This window comes from Plecotus auritus (genome assembly GCF_963455305.1).
Source record: "Plecotus auritus genome assembly, chromosome: 3".
In the NCBI taxonomy this organism is placed as follows: domain Eukaryota; kingdom Metazoa; phylum Chordata; class Mammalia; order Chiroptera; family Vespertilionidae; genus Plecotus; species Plecotus auritus.
The window spans coordinates 121,409,060-121,425,938 of NC_137772.1; the positions used below are offsets into that span (position 1 = coordinate 121,409,060).

The 16,879-nt window shown below is 41.0% G+C and overlaps 1 protein-coding gene across 1 annotated transcript in view; it reads right to left on the reverse strand.

The window, feature by feature from the left end:
• Positions 1-13,093, reverse strand: part of FRY (FRY microtubule binding protein) — a gene marked incomplete at its 5' end in the record, with an annotated part of 677,381 nt that extends 664,288 nt beyond the window's left edge. The window contains one exon of the mRNA XM_080662182.1: positions 12,926-13,093. The remainder of the gene's footprint in view (positions 1-12,925) is intronic.
• Between the last annotated feature and the right edge of the window lie 3,786 nt (positions 13,094-16,879).

Below are 16,879 nucleotides of genomic sequence, written 5' to 3' on the forward strand. Positions count from 1 at the left end.
ACAGGCTAAAATGTACCCACTTCTAATGTTAAAAAAGCATAAATAAATAAATAAATATTGGAAGAAGTGTAATAAAATACAGAGGTACAGTCTTAATTTCATGAAAAAAATAATTAATTGAAAATAAATAAAAAATAATTTTTATTGTTAAGCATGTACTAAGAAATATTATATTTATAGGGATATATGTTCAGGCAGTCCTTGGGTTATGTCAGACTCGACTTACATCATTTTGTGGTTACGTTGCCATCTCTCATTTACAGTATTTATAAAAAAAAAAGTTCTGTCATTTCAACATATGTACTTATGTGCTTTATATTTTTTATTATTTATTTACCACAAGTAAAGGTCAGGAATTTTTATCTTTCTTTTAAATTTTTCTTACTGTTTCACTTCATTACTGCTGTGTATGTGCTCCATGTGAGTGATGTAGGTGCTTATGTAGGTGGTTCCGACTTATGGTGAAAATTGAGTTACGTCGTGCCGTAGGAATGGATCACCGATGTAACCCGAGGACTGCCTATATAGAAACTAAATCGTCAAACCACTTAGTGTGTGGCCAGTACCTTATATCTTAGAGACATAGAACTATAAATATATTTAAATCCTTCTGTAATGAGTGAAAAGTTACATGTATATGCATAGTGATATGAGCTGTTCAAAACTCTCATTTATTTTCCTTTAGGTCCTTATTTGCACTATTTTACAATTTGTGTTATTTACAATACACTACATCTATATATATAAAAGCCTAAGCAACCGGCCGACCAGCCAACCAGCCGGCTGGTAGCTATGGTGTGCACTGACCACCAGGGGGCAGATGCTAAACGTCGGAACAGAAACCACAGGCATGGAAACATGGAACAGACTGATGAATCTCAGAGGGAAAGGGGGAGGGAGGAGGGTGGGAAGAGAATAACCAAAGATCTTATATGCATACTAGAGGCCTGGTGCACGGATTCGTGCACAGGTGGGGTCCCTCGGCCTGGCCTGCGGGGATGGGCCAAAATCGGCAGTCTGACATCCCCCAAGGGGTCCTGGTTTGTGAGAGGGTGCAGGCCAGGCCTAGGGACCCCACTGGTGCATGAATTCATGCACCGGGCCTCTAGTATAATATAAATTAAGCCAACATTTTTGGTTAAGGTACAATTAGTAGACTGACTCAGGTGAAGCTGGATAAGGGACTTTGTACTGACAGTTTCTAAAGAGGTCAAAAGTTAAAAATTATAGGGTATGTTTCAGAATGGTGGCAATCTATCTATATAAAAGCCCAGTGACCTTTATGGCAGAAAGACCAGAACGACCGGTCACTATGATGCTCACTGACCACCAGGGGGCAGACGCTCAAAGCAGGAGCTGCCCCCTGGTGGTCAGTATGCTCCCACAGTGGGAGTGCCACTCAGCCAGAAACCAGGCTCACGGCTGGTGAGTGCAGCAGTGGTGGCGGGAGCCTCTCCTGCCTCCGCGGCAGCGCTAAGGAGCGGCGAGCCAAGCAGTAAGGAGCAAGCAGGAGGGCAGTTAGAAGCAAGCAGGCAGGCTGTAAGGAGTGAGCAGGCGGGCAATTAGGAGCGAGCAGGCAGGCGGTTAGGAGTGCGGGGTCCCAGACTGTGAGAGGGTGCAGGTCAGGCTGAGGGACTCCCCCCTCCCCACCCCCCCATGCATGAATTTCATGAATCGGGCCTGTAGTGTCATTATAATAAACTACAAGTTATTATTTAACCTAAACTTATTCAGAGAATAATTAAAACCAATAAGCCTCATTGCCCTGAATTACATGTATTCAATCCTAATTCACTATTTTTAAAAGAATAGCATTTTTAAAGTGCTCTTTATAAAGAGCAGAGCCATCTTATAAAGCCATCTTTCTTTATAAGAAAGGTGCAGAGTTATCCAAGTAACTCTGACAGGTATGGAAAGTAACCATGACAATCTATGGATGAAAAGTTCCATAAAAATAAGAGTGAATAAGGAAGCACAGACATATGGGCAATTTAGCTGAATGGACAAATGGTTCCACATTCATAGGTTACAGCCCCAGTAAGTACATCCCCATGTTCACACAGCTGGCACAGCCATATGGAAAAGGGAACGTTTACTTCAGCACTTGTTTCAGAAGACTGAAGAGAGTGTCTTTACTGCAGAAAGAGTCCCAACAAAGTGAGCTTGAGTTATTTGAAAAACATTGTTGGAACACACTTCTCCATAATGGTAGATAAATGAGGCTTTGTTGCACTTGCGACATCCTAATGGACAGACTTTGCAGAAGCCCTCCATAGAGTATACTAAGACTGCTCATGCCAAGAGAGTGCTCTGTCTGTAAACAGAGTGTTCTGCTTGGCACTTAAGCATGATGACTTAGGATCAACAATGGGATAGTTACCGGTATATTAACACTAGAGGCCCGGTACACGAGATTTGTGCACTCAGGGGTGGGGGTCCTTCAGCCCGGCCTGTGCCCTCTCACAGTCCAGGAGCCCTTGGAGGATGTCCGACTAATGGCTTAGGCCCCACTCACCATGGGGAATGGGCCTAAGCCATCAGTTGGACATCCTTAGTGCTGCTGTGGAGGTGGGAGAGGCTCCCACCACCGCCGCTGTGCTTAACAGCCATGAGCCGTGAGCCCAGCTTCTGGCTGAGCGGTGCTCCCACTGTGTGAGTGCACTGACCACAAGGGGGCAGCTCCTGCATTGAGTGTCTGCTCCTGCATTGAGTGTCTGCCCCTGGTGGTCAGTGTGCGTCATAGCAACCGGTCATTCTGCCATTCGGTCGATTTGCATATTATCTTTTTATTACATAGGCTCTGTCAATCATCACTTTCTTCTACTTTGGTTGGTTAATCCTCAATGAAGATCTTTCAGTAAAGCATATCATCTTATTTAATGGTGTTCAAGTAAAATGGATACCACCTTGCAAAGTTCTGCAAATATGCAAATTCATCCACAAAAGTCCACAGATTACTCAAGTTCACAGATAAAAACTAATGATCAGACTGGATAGTTCAGAAGATTAGGAAAAAGGTATTTAACCAGTCAGTGCAAAATGAAAGTGACTTAGAATCTCCCTTTTAAAATAAGGTCGAGCCTTCTCTACAATACTGTTAATGAAACTGATATGAAGATATTAACAGAAAACTTCCAAAAATAAAAATTTAATATATTTATTTATTTTCCCTGTATGTATATTTGGGCAATTCATCACAAACACTGATACCATAAAGAACAGTCCTTAAGCTCTCAGAACCTAATTGCATATAAAACAGGCTTGATTATGACTTGATTTCATTTTGACTGGTATTAGTTCAGACCAGTCATTTTTAAAAAGGAGGTTCTGATAAATTTATATGTCATTAAGTACCCAATCTTACCACAGGCCAATATCACGACACCCACCAACCAATGAACTTATACCATCAGTGGAAAACAAAATGACTACAACCAATTCTTACCACACATTTGAATTGGTCCAAAAGATCACACATTTTTGAACTGGTCATTCTCTATGTACCCAGCATCCTCCAGCAGCTATCTGACCACCTTGGGAGTGGATGGTATCACCCTTCACACACTCAGTCTCCCCAGAGCAGCCTATGCTCAACTGTCTGATTTCTTGGATTTGCTGGGTGCTCAGGGAAGTAAGGGTTTGGGTTTAAAAGCTCCCTAACCCCAGTAGCTGAGGTTGGAGGTTTAGAACACCTCACACTTTGTCTTTTTGGGGATAGCTTGAATAAAACTTAGAATAGCAAAGAAGAGGCTATTCTAAACTGAGGAGGAAAACTGGAACTGAGGTTTTTAAACACTTTCTGGCCATGGGTTCCTTTAAGAAATTAATCAAAGCTATAGACTCCCTTCCAAAACAAAAGAATACATACATTCGCCCATGTTTTGCATGAATTTCAAGGAAGAGATCTTATCCAGGATGCGAGTGCAATCAACAGTGCCACAGCCTTTTCCCCACGTCCCTTGTGAGCTCTGAACTGTGTTTCTTATTTTCTAATCTTGTTTCTAAGCTGGTGTTGGTTCCCTGGGTGGGTGGGCCTGGGCCCTGTGTCCCATGGGAGACAGAGAAGGTGGGAGGAGGGCGTAGGTCCCGGTCTCCTCCTCTGTTTGCCTCCTGATCAACAGTCCTCACACTTGGTCAGTTGTGGCCGAGAGCTCAGCAGCTGTGCCAGCTCTGATTGTCTTCTTCTAAATGGGGGTAATTCACATATAATTTCTTTTCAACACTTCCAGTATTCCTTTCAGATGCTAAGGACATGATCCAACAAGAAATCAAGTTCCATGGTTTCAGTAAAAATACAATTCAAAATACATACTATACTGTGGACATTTCAACTGTTTAACAAATACTGAGGAGAAACTAAAAGCACCCCAAAGGCACCAGCCTGTAAGTGCTGCCAAAGTAAGTGTCTGGAAGGCTTTTAAAGAGATTGGTAGCTTATTCAAACAGGTCAGAGTGGTCCCCCAAGGCCTGAGTCCCTCCTACTGCTGGGGAGTGAGCCACTTACACAGCAAAGATGGGGACAAGCTTAGGACTAAATGCTCTGAAAGGCCTTTGTCAAATGGCCCTTCTCAGCATCTCTTACATCACCAGAGGGCAGTTACAGTTACAGCTCAACCAGCTGTTAGTATGTCCTGACAGCCAGAGCACCTATGTCTTCCTTTAAGAAAACAAAATCTTCTATTTCAATTGGGGGGAGACCACTCTATAAATTACATGATTTTCTAACTACTATGCTATCCATCTGAAACTAATACAGAATAGCGTTGAGTGTAAACTATAATTGAAAAAAAAAACAACAAAAAATAACATACCAAATAAGCAAACAAATAAAAAAGAAATTAAGTAAAAAAGCCCACTTATAATGTATTAGGAATATCTTTAACCAAAAAAAAAAAAAAATCTTTTAAATATGGAGTACTGTTTTAGGAAAGTTTACCAGCTGTGATAATTGCTGATAACACCACACTCCTTTTTTTACTGGTACAATGTGGGTTTTTGTGTTTGTTTGTTTAAATATAGTTTTATTGATTTCAGAGAGAAAGGGAAAAGGAGAGAGATAGAAACATCAATGATGAGAGAGAATCATCGATCAGCTGCCTACAGCATGTCCCACACTGGGGATTGAGCCTGCAACTGGGCATGAGCCCTGACCAGGAATTGAACCATGACCTCCTGGTTCATAGGTCGACACTCAAGCACTGAGCTGGGCCAGCCAGGTAAAACACCATATTCTTAAAGTTTGTTCTTTCAGATACATCATATTTCCTCTCTGAGAAGACAAAGATGTCAGGGGAATAGAAGGCATTGTACAACAGGAAAGAGAGTGGAAACAAGAAATGGCAATGCAGAAAGAAGACTTTGAGTTGGGGAAAGAGGGATGAAGAGGGACACTGCTGCCCATGTGGCCACGGAGGGAAGGACACTGGCAGCACACAGGCACACGGTGGGTTGGTGATGTCCAGGCTCAGTATTCCTTGGAAGAAAAGGTAAAAGAACAAAACTATTGGAGGCTAGAGAATAATTACTCTCACTCATTTCTTAAACTGTATAACAGTGTGTATTATATATTTACTAGAGGCTCATGCATGAAGATTCATGCAAGAATGGGCCTTCCTTCCCCTGGCTGCTGGCACCGCCTTTGCTCTGGGCTGGAGCCGCCTTCCTGCCTTCCCGCACTGCCTAGAGGCCTGAAGTGGCTGGGGTGGTGCAGAACGCCTGCGTCTTTGTTGGGTTAATTTGCATACTCACTCCTGATTGGTTGGTGGGTGTCGTGAAGGTACAGTCAAAAGAGCATGTTACTCTTTTATTTGGTAGATATGCAAATATACACATAAATATACATATATACGTGTATATATATATTATTTTGTAGGAGAGTGGAGCTATGATGGCAGATTGAGAAAAGAGGAAATCAAGATAAGTGCAAAAAGAAAAAAAAAGAACATCAATTAGTTGGAACTTGTTAGAAGAGCTTTGATGGGCTTTGGGAGAATTGAGGTAACAAAAAGCAATTTATATGTTCCTAGGTAAAATATCTAGATAAAGAACCAAGAAGGCATAGTAAGTGTCTGGTTGTACTGTTATAAAATCAATTCTTAATACTCTTCTCAGTAAAATCACTGGTGGTTTCAGGGACTGATACTCAAAATGCAGGACCATAAAGACAGGCTAGGTCTATTCATCTCTCTGGCAACCAAATTCTGGCTACATAGTGGCTCATTAGATTCTGAATTGGGGAAATACAAGGAGAAACTCAAATCAGTCTATTTGTGAGCAGCTCTAGTTGAAGATGGAGGGGGAGGTGATTTAAACTATCATGAATTTTGATTATTAGCTGTGGGTTTCAATTCTCTATCATCTCAGCTCTTAGGGGAAGCAATGTTTAAGAGCCAGCTGTAGAAATAAAAATGATATGATGGGGAGAGTGGCAGCACTCTGAATGGCAGCTTTTAGCTGGCAGATGGCCTTGGTTTTAAGAGGCCAGTTGGCAGGGTTGTGTCTCCTGACAGTCATCTATCAGGAGATGCACGGTGGAAAAAGCTCCTGTGCACTTCCACATCAGAACCACTAGGATGGCTCTGAGATGCACAGATCATGAAATAGTGACAGGCTCATGATGATAAGAACCAAGAAGATAATACTAAGGTAGAGAAGCTGTTTAATGTGCTATTAATGCCTGTAAGTGTCCAAACTGAATTCTGTTATTGAATTTGTTTCTACTGTCTGGAAAAACATCTAAGTAAAGGAAAATCCCAGTGAGGAATTCTGTCATAACTGGTTTCTGAATAAAAGCCCTACAATTATCTTCTGTAGTGCTGGTTCAGGATTATTATCATTATTTTCGTTTTACTTATAACAAATGAAAAAGAAGTAGACATAGGATTTCAACTTTCCAAATCACTTTAGACTTTTGCCAAAGCACAAATCACACCATTAAGTGCTGTTATTATTGTGTATGTTTTATGCTCTGGGCTGATCACACAATGATCTAACATTTGTATTTCAATGCCCAAAATATCTGTTCATGTCCCTCAATGCTATGGAGTAGAATCTGAGTACTTGTGACACAGTCCATATTCATATCAACACTTTACATATTTTAGATAAGTTTTCATTAGCCATCTCCTTTCTCATTCTGTCATTTTTGTCTTTTACAATTGTTTTATTTTTATTTCATTAGTTAAATAATTTTCTGTTTTCTATATTCCATCTTTCTTTTTATAAGATGACATAAATACTCAGAAAAATCCTCACTGCTTTCAGACCTGGAATAAATACATTACTTTGCTTGGTTTCCCTCCCTCTCTCCCTTCCTTCTTTTTTTTTATTAAGACTACTGTTTCAGAGCAGTTGAGGGGAAGGGAGAGAGATTTCCAATACATCTCCTGCACCCACACATGCATAGCTTCCTGAATATCAACATTCCCCACCACAGTGGTACATCTGTTACAGCTGATGAACCTACACTGCATGTTATCATGAGCCAAAGTCCACAGTTTACATTAGGGCTCACTCCTGGCGTTGTATATCTGAGTTTGGATAAATGTATAGTGATATGTAACCTCCATTCTAGTATTTCTTTTTATTCTCCAACATTGAACACTATGGCTTATTTGAAATTTAATAAAATATTTGGTTATAATCAAAATATAAGTTATTCTTTTCTTTACTGTTTTTTCTTCATACTGTTATTCTATTGTTTTAGCAAGCTGCATTAAGTAATTGATCCTTTCTTCAAGGTTGCATTACTTATTTGTATGTTTAAATTAAGTTCACTAAGTAATCTAAATCTAAATCTGAAATTTATATACTATTATTTTTAATCCAATACCACAAAATTTTAATATACTATTATTTTTAATCCAATACCATAAAATTGTAATAATGTGGTCATTTGTAATAGATTTTTTAAAATTTCTTAAGGCAAGTTTATTTTCACGACTTTTAAAATTTCAGTTTTGATTTCTTGCTTCTTCATTCTAGGTGATTTAATTATAAAATTATAAAGTATTTTGTGAGGACTTTTATTCATAACTAATAACAATCTTTGAACCAAGAAAGGTGGGAACCAAGAAAGGTGGGAATTCCAGTCAAATAATATTTTTAATTCAGCAGATAGTTATTAAGCTCCTACAATTTGCTGGCACCTTTCTAAGCTCTAGGGCTTAAAATGTAAGCAAGGGTATGCCTCTTTCCACTCTACGCCCAAAAGAGTAAAATTCAAATTCATAAAGGTTAAAGCTCAAATAGAATGAAAATACCTCCAGGAGGGCTGTCCCTTAACCCTCTCCCTCCCATTATGGGGTCTTATAAGGGCTCCAAAAAGCAAAGGACTCATGAATGTTTCTGATGCTGAGAAGTACCAGAAAGCACTCATGTAGATATAATGTCCATTACATATTTTGAATAATTCAGATATTTTCACATATTATTTCATTTGACAGAATACAACAATTTTTACATGGGCCTAATTTGTGTACAGAATCAGAAGTTAAAAGGCCCCTATATTCATAGCAGCACAATTTATAATAACTAAGATCTGGAAACAGCCCAAGTGCCCATCAGTAGATAAGTGGACAAAAAAGCTGTGGTACATTTACACCATGGAATACTATGCAGCAGTAAAAAAGAAGGACCTCTTACCCTTGGAGACAACATGGAAGGACCTGGAGAATATTGTGCTAAGTGAAATAAGCCAATCAGAGAAAGACAGGTATCACATGATCTCACTTATATGTGGAATTTAATGATCAAAATAAACTGATGAACAAAATATATCCAGAGATACAGAAACATGGAACAGACTGTTGAATCTAAGGCAGGGGTGGGTGGGTGGATAGGTGGGAAGAGATCAACCAAAGAACTTGTATGCACATATGCAGAACCCATGGACACAGACAATAGGGTGGTGAAGGACTGGGGTGGAGGCTGTGGGCGGGCTAGAATGGATCACTAGGGGGGAAAAGGGGACATTATGTAATAGTCTCAACAATAATGATTTAAAAAAAAAAGAAAGGCCATAGAAAGCCTGGATTGTAAAACATATATTAGGTTAAGAAATATGCTTCACTTAACATATCCTAATCACGCAAGGACTGTCATGACAAACATGAACTCTAGGTCAGCAACATAAACTAGGCAGAAATGCTTTCATTGGCAAGTTTAGGCTAATGTTGCTGCTCTAATTAGAGTTATGATGTCAGTTTGGAAACACAATAGGTGAGCAGCTGTGCTCTAATGAAAGCATTCCTACAATTTCCATCAACATAGATAAGCTCCTACACAATGCAAAGGAGATGTGTGCAAAGTCAGAGTGGAAGGAATGGTAAGCAAAGGGCAATCTCAGAATTTTCACTGTGAAGGAGTTACCTTCTTAGATTATTATTATTTTTTTTTTATTGTCTAAAGTTTTACATATTTTTCCTTTTTCCCCGACTGACCCCCCTCCCCAGCCATTCCTACCCCTGGCAAGCCCCCAGCGCCCCAGTGTCTGTGTCCATTGATTATGCTAATATGCATGCATACAAGTCCTTTGGTTGCTCTCTAACTCCACCTTCTTAGATTATTAGGTTGACCTCCTGCTTATGTTTTCATTATTATTAATGTGCATGGTCAAAATTCTAAGGAAAAGTAATAGACTTTAAAGATGTCATCATCATTACCCAACCACATAAAGAAAAGTTACAAGGCAACATTTTATTTCATTTACTTCGTTGTGAGTCCTAAAACTCCTAGCCTCATGCACTCCTGCCACTCATCATTAAAAATAATGTCCTGTGTCTCACCCCATGTCCATCCCACTCATCGCCACCCTACATCAGCATCCTCAAAGTGGACATTTGTTAGTACAGGTACATTTAAAACATACTTTGCCTAAACTTTTCATCAGCACACTCCCTGTTAAATGCTTTCATATAACTCTGTCCAGTACCATTTCTTTATGTGTATGTATATCATATCATCTGATCACTACTGACATAAAGTTAAGAAAAGTATGTTTCGTGCTTTTTTGAGTAACTCATATTTAAAAGTCTACTCCTGAGCACAACAAATGCCACACACAATTCACTTGCAACTCCATTTTACTCTGAGAAACAACCTTTTAAAAAGTTGCCTTTAACTTTCATGTTCCCTGACTTTTGTTGATATTCCAAATCCACAGTGAATAAGGAATTACGCCAAAGATATAATTACCTTGTAGATTTCAAAATTCTACAGCTAAAGATGTATTTGCTTAAGGGCTTATTTATGTTTTTAAAGACTTCAGTGTTTTGCCTCCTTTTCACCCTGGGTGGTTCATCTTTCATCTGTGGAGTGTGCAGTTTCTTATCTTTTCTTCTTCTGAAGGTGAACAGTAAACACCTGACTGTTCCAGCAAAGCCTGACTGTGAGCATTGGCTGGACCATCTGGCACCATGACTCAGATTTAATTACTGGTTACTGGATGAGTACCATGTGTCAGACCCTGAGTGAGGCATTTCTGCACAATTGGCTGAATACTCCATGTATACATGGGCCTAATTCATTAGGTGACTATTTAACAAATTCCCATGTTACCATGTCTTTTATCTTCTGTATTCTGATGTTTTGACATCTTGGGGTCTTGATGACTCTAGAGGGACTACTCTTCACAGGGTGAGCAAATTCCTAGAGATAAACATCTTTCCTTCCAGTATGCCTTTCCTATGCAAACCAACCAATACTGAGTCCAAACTCCCAATCACCTCCTTAACTGGCTCTCATACTCAGGGCCACTATCCCCCTGCCCTAAACACCTCAGAACCAGGTACAAAACATCTAGGAACTTCCTTGTGTCCCAGAGCCCTCTGAAATTATTCCAAATAGCCAATCCTAAACCTGTTTACCTTGCCTCCTGTTCTTTCCAGTGGAAACCACAATAAAGTCTCTTGTCCACATTTTCCTTATTCCCTCTGACTCCACTGTTTCCCTGCTTCCCATGGGATGTGAGTATAATAAATTTCTTCCTTTATGACAGTAATATCTATATCTGCATGTTCTACCATACCTGATTAAAACAAATCACCCCACATAATCACAGAACTAGCAACTAAGATTATCCTGTTTTTCTTTCATTCTATCCTCTGTGTTTAGAAAGAAAAACACAAGATTTAAACTTTTCTTTTTCTCATTTGTCATTTGTTTAATCCATGTTAACAATACTTAATAAAAGTAAGTATATGTAAATTCCTTTAGAGTATAAACCCAAAGATTTAATTGATCATTATTTTCTATGTGAACAAGCCATCTCTGATCTATCTGCCAAGTCCCTTCACAGCACCCACTACCCTGCCATACTACTTCACCCATACACAGGGAGAGTCCGGAGCAACCCTCTGCCCACATCATTCATCCTTCCCCGGAGCCAGCAAACTAGATGAATCTTAGAAACCCATCAGTGACCTCTGTCACATGTGGGTTTCACAGGTTCTATAGTTCACTGAACTAGAATCTGGGTGTGTTATTGCAGGTCCAACTAATTATGTTCATAGGCTGTGGGGTAATGGTCAATGCTAACTTGCTTCAATCCTCAGAACTGCTTTAGAGCTCACTGCTATGTTACATTTCCCTACCATCCTTATCAGGCTTGCTGTCCTTGTCCAAGAAATGGACTTTGCTTGACCAGGGAACAATAAAGAAGCAGAGGCAATGACAGATGGAAATATGAATTGCCCATCAAAATTTTCTCTATCTTTTTAATCTGTCTCTTTGTCAAATGTCAAAATATAAAAGATAGGCTTTGGGGGAGGCAAAGGACACAACAGGGCACACACGGTCTCCAGGGCACAGAAGTTAGTATTATGAAATAGTATTACGGTATGACTGTATCGTGGTAAGAAATAAATTAACTGAGAATCCACATGTGATCAGAATTGCATCAGAATGATTAGAATTAGATAGTAGTCAACATATATTTGTTGAGAACTGCTAATTTCAAGTCCATGCAATGGCCACTCTACTACCTCTACCCTGAGCTACTTTGTGTCCCTACAATCTTGTGTAAAACTCATTTCTGGCTCTAATTATTTCTCTGCATTAGAGAAAGTTTTGTAAAGCAAATGATCCCTACCTATAACCCGTCTAGTTTTGAAGGCTGAAACTTTCTCCTGTCTTCAAGTGGATACACATGCTCTGCATTCTTTGTTTCTACCTGTTACCCTGAGAGCTAGGCCACAACTTCCCCCTCCCTCTCCTGTGCTCCACAGCAGCTAGTGCTCAGGGAAAGCCTGTTGCAAGCCGTGACAATAAGAAAATATTCAAGACATGACAAAAGTAATTACTGGCACCTTGGGCATTCTAGTGATTGGGGGCTTTAATTAGAAGGTAAAGTAGATAGACAATTTTTTTTAAGTTCTGAAAGTACAGACCTTGGTAGAGCCCATTCTAGGAGATGAGAACATGGGGACATTGACTACTTGATGCACTGCTTTCAAGCAAAAGTCATAGTGGTTCTCAAGGGGGTTCCTACAAATGAATTTTCTCAAGAACAGCCTGTGTCAGAAATGCTGCTCTGATCAGAAAGCCGCACACATTCAGGGCACAGACCCCCGGCAGGCAGGGGAACTGCCTCTATTAAAGGCGCGGGCCTTGGGGACGCCAGTCTAGCTCCTGGAGTCTCAGCATCAAACTTTCTCCTGGAACAAAAGCTCTTTCAAACCACTTGGAGGCAGAGGCAGATGGAGGATGGGGATGCCACCAGCTGCCGGCCAAACACAGCACCTCCCCCTGGGCTCCCTCCCTCTTCCTCATTGGGACTGCCGCCTGGCAGCGTAGCCCCGCCCCGGCCCCGCCCTCCCCCACCGCCACCCCCGTAGCCAGCCCATCCCCGGCTCAAGAGCCCAGCGCCGCACGGAGCCTTGACCTGGGCGCTGCGGTGCCCCAGCCAAGGAGCGAACGGGGCCACTACCTTAGGAAGAGGCCAGGGCTCCTGCGCTCGAGGAGTGCCGCAGCATCGCCGGGTCGCCGCTGCCACCGGAGCCTGAGCCTCTCTTGCTCACCACGCTGCACTCAGCTGGCTGCGCCCGGGCTCGGCTGCCCAGCAACCTCCACTGTCAAGTGTAGCCCCGCCTCTTCTGCGCCGGGATTGGCTGTCGGCGTCGTTGTCCCGCCCCCGCGCCGCGCCCTCCAGCTCCCTAGCGCGCGCCACCTAGGAGGGTCCCCTGCTAGGTGACGCTTCCTGTGGGCGTAGCGCTGAAGCTTGGTTCCCGAGCTCTGCTGGGTCCCTCTCCTGGGCCAAAAGAAAAGAAAAAGAGAGAGGAAGAAAAGAAACGGAGAACACAGCTTCTCTAGGGGAGGTCAGCTGCGGTAGCTCTGCCCTGGAATCTGAATTCTATAGACACATTTATTAAGAGAGCCCAGGGAAGGTTGACGAGGGTGGGGTGTTGGAAGTGTAGCCAAGGGTGTTTTGCTTTTGCTGCTTGGTTTTCTTTCTTGTTTGTTTGGGCGCGGGGGGGCGGGGGGACTCGTTAATTTTGTTTTTGTAGATCTACTTTTAAAAAAAATTTTGTCAATCACAGTTGGCATTCAAAATTATATTAGTTTCAGGTAAACAGCATATCCAGCTTAGTAGTTAGACAATCATATAATTTACAAAGCGATTCCCCCCGTAAGTTTAGTATCCCATAAGTATAGTAATCATACATAGTTATTACAATTATTGACAATAATTGTCCCTATGTTGTACTTTATATCGGCATGACTATTTTGTGATTACCAATCTGTACTTCTTAATCCCTTCACCTTTTTCACTCAGACCTCCAACCCCTCCTCCCATCTGACAACTATTAGTCTGTTCTCTATGAGCCAGTTTCTGTTTTGTTTGTATATTTATTTTGTTCTTTAGGTTGGTATTCTAACCTGAAGATTCCCTCACACACAATGTACACTTCTTTATTTTAGGAAGAAAGTAAATTCAGTTCAACACGTGTTCAGGATCACAAGTCAGGAGGTTGATTCTATGCTAATATAAGAAATCAAAGCTACCTCGGATTTTATTTATTTCAGTCATGGGAGAGATGATTCTAATACTCGTCGATGCTCTGTATACATGCAATGAGATTAATTAAAAATCCAGAAACAGGAAGTAGGTTAGTGATTGCTAGGGAGTGAAGAGAAATGAGGAGTGACTGCTAATGGGTAGGGGTTTCCTTTTGGGGTGATGAGAATGTTCTGCAATTTGATGGTGGTGATGGATGCACAACTCAATATATACTAAAAGCCACTGAATTGTACACTTTAACTGAGTGAACTTTATGGTATGTGACTTGTAACTCAAAGCACTTACAGAAATATATTGCGACTGAGGTCGCTTTGGGGAAACCCAATTAAACACATAGTTGCACTAAGTCACAATTCTGTTTTTTGTAGACAGAAAATTATGTGCACACACTTATTCATTCATGCATTCATTCATTCATAAGCCATGTTCATCTTTACCAGATACTCTGAAGGGATACAAAGATTAATAATACATGATCTGTTGTCTGACTATTGAGGGGGCAGGCATTATAATACAATAAGGTGTCTGTTACTGCAAGGGAGTTAAGCTAAGTGCCATGTTTAGGTTATTCATGTTGTTGGAAGTGGAGTCTTTAGATACTGCTGGAATAAGAATTTCTGGAGGTCCCCATGGGAGGATAAGATACTGTAGAAAGTTTTATTTCTGTGGAATTACACCTCTGAATTTTCCAACATCCTATTTTCCTTTGTCCTGCTAAGGAAGAAGTCTCAGTTTGTTTTCAACAGAGCTAGAATCAAAGCTGGTGTCCAGAGTTTTTGCTCCATGTTAGGGCATAGTCCAATCTAGCATCAGGCTAGCTTAGTTTGTGTTTCCTGCTGCATTGTGTGTGGGGTCCACAGGGCCATATGGCTATGGAGGGAACACGGGCAGGAGCAAAGCCAAAGGAACTAGAGAGCCAGGAGAGAGAGTGCCAAGAGCCAAGAGAGTGAGCTCCTCTGCCTAGGGCCTTAGTCGGCAAACTGCGGCTCGCAAGCCACATGCGGCTTGTGAGCCGCGGTTTGCCGCTCTGTTGACTAATGAGTTTGCCGACCACTGGGATAGGGGCTTAATCACAAGAAACAACAACAGCCTGTAATTATTGGAATCGAGAGTCTAGGTCAGTGGTCGGCAAACTCATTAGTCAACAGAGCGGCAAACCGCGGCTCGCGAGCCACATGTGGCTCATGAGCCGCAGTTTGCCGACCACTGGCCTTGGGTATGATATGTGGGTCAGAGACAGTAGGCATTACTTCTTGGTAAGAGAGTCTCCCACTGACACTTTTCACTAAAGAGTTGTCTGCCATCTCACTTTGTCCACCCTCTGAATTATCTTTCCTTCCATTGAAAGTCGAAATGTCCATCATGCTTCTGATTTCCAATTGATCTACTAACTTTCAGATGAGCCTTCTCATGATTATGAAGAAACTTCATAAGCAAAAAGAAAAATAAAGAGTAACTTACAAAATTCTGTAGCCAAAATGAGCTGAAACGTTAGCCATATACCACCCTTCCCATAAAATCATGGGAACTATGGTTTTATAGATTCATAAAAACTATGAGTTCCTATACATTAAGAGGACTTGGGACCCACATCTCTCCTTTATATCAATTCCTAAGTGTTTACTTGAACTCCTATGTCTTAGTTCACTTATGTCCCAACTACAGATTTTCATGTAGCCTAGGGCCTGGGTGTGTACTCAAATTATTTAATTAGAAATGTTTGTTATAAAATGTGCAGAGTGTTTTGACTTTTGCTCAGAGGTGTTGATTTTTGGCATCTCTTTATAAGTCTTAAAGAGTTGGTTCAACCATGTGTGAGAATAACCCAGAGAAAAAATTTTCTAGAGTTATCTAAATGGTTTAATGCTAAATAAGATGGACTTAATAGGCAAAGAAAAAACAACTCCAAAATCTATTGACTAATAATAAATTATCTAATGATACCCTGTAGTGTGTTTTCCTGAGGCACATGTTATCTCATTAAGTCCTCATGATAATAACCCTTTGAGACAAGTGAGGGGGAATTATTTTTGTCTTACAAACATTTGAAATTTAAAGATAGTAGAAGACTTACTCAAGATCATACCGCCTTTCTGTGGCTGACCTGAACTTGAACAATGTCTTTTGATGCTCAGTGTGTGATTTATGTTCCATTTCTACCTAATGGTCTGGCAACCTCATATTTCCTTCGTGGTATGTAATAGGTCAGTATCTCCAGGAAGCCGACTCTGAGATAGAGTTTAGTATTCAGGAAGTTTATTAGAGAGAACCCTTGGGATGAACACCCTTGGAAGGGAGAGGGAAGAAGCAGATTAAGCAGAGGGAGAAGTAAGCTGGGATGCAGGATCAGCAGCTTGGGCTGACACCATGGGGAAATCTGGGTTAGAGATGTACCATTAGAGATGTTATACATTGAACTGCACTGGACTAAAATGGCTAGACCCCCATTTCAACCAGTTACTGGATGCCAGCCACCTTGGTCTAGTAGTGACTCTAGAGATGAGGTGATCCTTGACGGGGCTGACAGCTGAAGGCTGCTGACTACTCACAGAGCCAGGCCAATAAATCCTTTCTTAAGAGTCTTATGGGTAGGTGACACATCTGTCTGAAGCCACCACAGAGAATAAGTAGGAAGTGGGGTTGTGACTCATTCTGCTTAGCTTCCAAAAAAACAAAAAAGTTTGTAGTGGCCTTAATCTTAATTAGAAGCTTTAGAGAATGACTGCTAATATTGGCCAAATGTTAATAGAAAACTCTTGTCCACATTCTGCAAATCTCACCATCATAGTGTCAACTTTGCTTGTCTATATTCCAGAAGAAAAGAGGCTAAGACTGACACAGATATTAAAGAAGAGTCATAAA